Source organism: Triticum dicoccoides, chromosome 3B (genome assembly GCF_002162155.2).
Source record: "Triticum dicoccoides isolate Atlit2015 ecotype Zavitan chromosome 3B, WEW_v2.0, whole genome shotgun sequence".
In the NCBI taxonomy this organism is placed as follows: Eukaryota; Viridiplantae; Streptophyta; class Magnoliopsida; order Poales; family Poaceae; genus Triticum; species Triticum dicoccoides.
Window position 1 is genome coordinate 107,295,841 of NC_041385.1, and position 5,135 is coordinate 107,300,975.

The following is a 5,135-nucleotide window of genomic DNA, read 5'->3' on the forward strand; positions in this document are numbered from 1 at the left end:
TCTCCCCCAGCGGGGGAGGGAAGAAAAGGAAGGCCTCTCCAACAAGGGAGGCCGAAGGATCCAAGAAGGGAAAAACTCTTCCCCCGGACTGCTCCACTAATGCCAGTGATGACGACGAGGACTGGCCTCCAAGGGCCAAGCCCCTGGCGAGATCGTAAGTATCTGGACTCCCAAATAACTTCAAGGTTTATATTTTTCGCCACATAATGTCTTTCTAATGCCGCATACAACCCTGCAGTCCGCCTAAGGATGATCTTCCCGCTTCATCGAGCGGGTCCTTAGGTGTGTCGGATATGGATTCTCTTCCGACTGCCTCCACCGCCCGTAACGCGGACGATGCCGAGGTGGGATCCCAGGAAGGGACCCACCAAGAGGAGAGGGCCCAGGAGGTGTCGCAGGACAACCTCCCGGACTTTGCACCGGACTCGGCCCCGGAACCCACAGTGGCTCCGGAGTCCGGCGGGCGACCCCTTCGCAAGAAGGGCAAGACCTTGACGCCGGCAGCCTCCGTCCAACCGGAGGCGCCAAATAGCTTGCTGGAGGCGCTCAATGGCACCTCCATCGAAGAGGAACACCGTACCGTTATGAGTGCGGTGATTCAGAAGGTGCAGCTCGCCAAGAGCGGGCTGACCGAAGCCTGCAGCAGCCTTCTAACAGGCTTTGAGGTAAGAATTTCAATATGTATAAAATGGTACCGCATAGACAGTAGCCCGTGATGCTTGATTCGGTGTTCGGAAAGAAAAGACGGACTGAGGATCTAAAAAGATATACACAGGAGTCATAATAAATATGTCAATATGGGATTGCAGGCTGCGCTGCTGACCTCTGCCGCACTGACTGCGGAGGTCAATACTTTGAAGGAGAACCTCGAGCGGTCCGAGAACGAGCTCGGCCGTGCCAAGAAGAAGCTCGAGGACAAGGAAGGTGAGTAATACCTTATTAAAATTGTACCTTACAGAAAAGGATTTTGGTTGCAAAAGAATGACAAGGATAACGTGGGTATTGCAGGGGCCACCAACGAGGTGGCGACCCTAAAAGAGGAGGTGGTCGCGGCCGAATGCAATGCGGCCGCGGAGCGCACCGAGCGAGAGAAGAAGGAGGCGCGGGTGGCGGAGGTACAACAAGAGCTCCAGGATCTTGTGAAAAAACATGAGAGCCTGGAGCGTGACTCGAAGACTCGAGAGTCTGAGCTTGCAACGGCTCTTGAGAGTACCAAAGCCACTAAGACCGAAGCCTACAAGGCCCTCCAGGAGATTGAGGCGGTGAAGAAAATAACAGCGGGTAAGGCATTTTTCATGCAAAGTAAGCATGTGAGTGTTAATTACCTTTTGCTTACCCGAATTTGGAGCTCTCCAGGAGCGTTCACAGATCTTCCTCGCAGCGTGTCCGATGCTGCCGCATTCTACCGGGCCGAGGAGGGGAGCTTGACGGAGAAGGTCTTCTGGTCTCAGTATGCTGAGGCCGAACATCCGGTGCCCCTTAGCGACCAGCTAAAGCAGCTGGTCGAGCTCCACAAGGCGGCCGAACAGGCCATGAAGGGCCTCATAGTTCGGCTGTGGCCTAAGGAGGCCACACCTGGGAGCTACTTCGGCCTGGTGCGGCGGCTGGTGGATGCGTGCCTGTGGGTTGAAGTCATCAAGCACTCCTCCTGTATTGAGGGTGCCCGTCGGGCCCGCGCAAAGCTGCACTAGGGCAAGATGGATGCCCAGAAGCTTGTGACGGACCCGCCACCAGAGGGCAAGGAGCATCGCATGCCCGAGATGTATTATAAGAGTGTGATGAAGGGCGCCCGCACTATTGCAGGGGAGTGGTCCAAAGATGTAATTTTTGAGTAGACTCGCATTTTATTATCCTATATGCTGAAAACTTAGTTCATATGCGCTAAGCAACACTTGTTAATTTAAAATATTACCTTCTGTGCGGCTGTTTATCAAATCTGAGAGATGGCAAGTCGTCGGCTTCAGCCCCCATGCCACGAGTGCTTGGGGTGTTCGGGATAAACTTGAGCACTCTTGTTCCCATTTTTGGGTCCATCTAGGGAGGTGCTCAACACAGCGAACAAGGCAACCGGACTTATAATGCTTGAACACTCTCACTTAGCCATAGAATTCTATAATTTTAAATTTCGGCAAAGCCCCTAGTCTTCGGAAGGCCGAATTTGGGGCGCTATCCACGCCTGGGCCGGACAAGATCCGGCTCTTCGCTCTAAGCGTCATAAGTCTTTAAGGACTCGCAAAAAACCTCTTCGAACAGCGACCGGCTCTCGCCTCATCATGACGGTCAATTTTAGCTTTCTCCACTGAGGCGTTAACCCGGCTCAACTGGGGCGCAATCGCAGTGGTTCTCCCAGTGCTACCTTAGCCGATACAACGGAATGTAAGGTACCAAAACATGGGAGCCGGGCAAACCCAACTATTGACCCAAGACATGATTCGGAGCCGACGCATATAGTGCTATAAGTTCGGGGTGCCGCACTTGTGAAAGTGTTCGGACTTATCACACCATGATGCGGGAAACATAAGCCCCTGGTGTATTTTAGCCGTACCAAAGTGTATGGATGCGACATGCCATAAATGAACATATGTATAAAAAGAAAATGCAATTATAAGCAAAAAGGTGCTGCATTGTTTATTTAAGAAAGACTGCTGTAAGTGCAGAACGATACAAATGGTGCGATGAGCAAGGGATGGGACTGTTAAACATGTCCCCCTCCAAGGGTAGGCTGCCGAATGGTGCATAAAACAGATTTAATGCTCGTAATGGAGACCAGCTGGATATTTGTTGTAGCCTTTATCCTTCTCTGGCTGTTGCATCGTGAGTTCGGCAGGTCTGCTGCCGGACATGGCCTCTGACGAATGGAGTCCTGTGGGTAGAAAAATAAAAGGTAAAAAGAAAAAAAAGAACGACACACTTGAGGGCCCCTTGTGTGGTTGAGCCGCAGTCTGGGCTTATTGTGGTCGTGCCCCTCTCCCCATGCCCATGGTATCTTCGAATCGTAATGGTGTACGCGAAGGACCTGTTTTGACGTTTTTCAGGGGCTGGGGTTGGGGCCGCACTGCTACGCGTGCTCGGAATGTGCCAGGTGGTCTTGTTGTAGGTTACTCCGGACGCACTTAGCTATGTCCGGCTGCTTAACGGCCGGACTCGAGAATTGCCTTAAGAGGCTGCATTGTACTTCTGCCACGAGAGCCGCTGTATGTTCCTCCGTTCGGAGAGAACGTTCAGTGTTTCCGTTGACCGTGATAACTCCTCGAGGACCTGGAATCTTGAGCTTGAGGTATGCATAGTGTGGCACCGCGTTGAACTTTCCAAACGTGGTACGTCCGAGCAAGGCGTGATAGCCGCTGCGGAACGGGACTATGTCGAAGATTAACTCCTCGCTTCGGAAGTTATCCGGGGATCCGAAGACCACTTCCAGTGTAACTGAGCCTATACAATTGGCTTCTACACCTGGTATGACACCTTTAAAGCTCGTCTTGGTAGGTTTAATCCTTGAGGGGTCTATGCCCATTTTGCGCACTGTATCCTGATAGAGCAGGTTCAGGCTGCTGCCGCCGTCCATCAAGACTCTGGTGAGGTGAAATCCATCGACGATTGGGTCTAAGATCAATGCGGCGAATCCGCCGTGGCGGATGCTGGTGGGGTGGTCCCTTCGGTCAAAAGTGATCGGGCAGGAGGACCATGGATTGAACTTCGGGGCGACTGGCTCCATCGCGTATACATCCCTGAGTGCACGCTTCCGCTCCATTTTGGGTATGTGCGTTGCGTATATCATGTTCACCGTCCGCACCTATGGGGGGAAACCCTTCTGTCCTCTATTGTTCGGCGGTCGGGTCTCTTCCTCGTCATCGCTATGCAGCCCCTTGTCATTGTTTTCGGCAATTAACTTGCCTGCCTGCTTGAATACCCAACAGTCCCTGTTGGTGTGGTTGGCTGGTTTTTCGGGGGTGCCGTGTATCTGGCACGAGCGGTCGAGTATTTGGTCCAAATTGGACGGACCCGGAGTAGTTCTTTTGAATGGCTTTTTCCGCTGACCGGGTTTAGAGCCTCTGAATCTGGCATTGACTGCCGTATCCTCACTATTGTCGCCGTTGATGCGGCGCTTGTTTTTGTTACGACACGACCTGCCATTTCAGTCCTTGAAATCTGGACTGCCAGAATTTTTGCTGAGGTTGTTGCTGCGTGCTAGCCAGCTATCTCACCCGCGCAGAAGCGGGTCATGAGTGATGTGAGGGCTGCCATTGATTTCGGCTTTTCCTGTCCCAGGTGCCGGGCAAGCCACTCGTCGCGGATGTTATGCTTGAAGGCCGCGAGGGCCTCCACATCCGGACAGTCGACGATTTGGTTTTTCTTGGTTAAGAACCGTGTCTAGAATTGTCTGGCCGACTCGTCTGGCTGCTGAATTATGTGGCTTAGGTCATCAGCGTCTGGTGGTCGCACATACGTGCCCTGGAAGTTATCGAGGAATGTGGCTTCCAGGTCTTCCCAACTCCCAATTGACTCTGCTGGCAAGCTGTTAAGCCAATGCCAGGCTGGTCCTTTAAGCTTGAGGGGGAGATATTTGATGGCGTGAAGATCGTCACCGCGGGCCATGTGGGTGTGAAGAAGATAGTCTTCGATCCAGACCGCGGGGTCTGTTGTGCCATCGTAAGATTCGATATTCACGGGTTTAAACCCTTCGGGGATTTGATGATCCATTACTTCATCTGTGAAGCATAGTGGGTGTGCGGCGCCTCTGTACTGGGCGATATCACGACGGAGCTCAAAAGAGCTTTGTCTGTTTTGTTCAGCCCGACCGGACTTACAGTGTCCGGCGCGACAGTTGTCGTCACGTACCATGGGGCGCCCACGTGATCCATAGATCAATCTTGATTGTCTTGCCTTACCCTCCAATATATCTTGCAAGTCCGGAGCGTTCCCCTGTGGCCTTGTGCTTTCCGAGCGATGCCGGGGTACGGGTCTAGTGAAGGGCATAGAGGCCTCTCTGTCGCGACCACGGGGTGGTCGGTCAGCCATATTGTCTCCTGGTGATGTGGGTTCATACGCCTCCTCCTCTAGTCGGGGGAGCAGCTTGCGTTTAGGGTAGCTTTTGGAGGGGCGTTCTAGCTCATGCTCTTCGGCCGCGAGGACTTCAG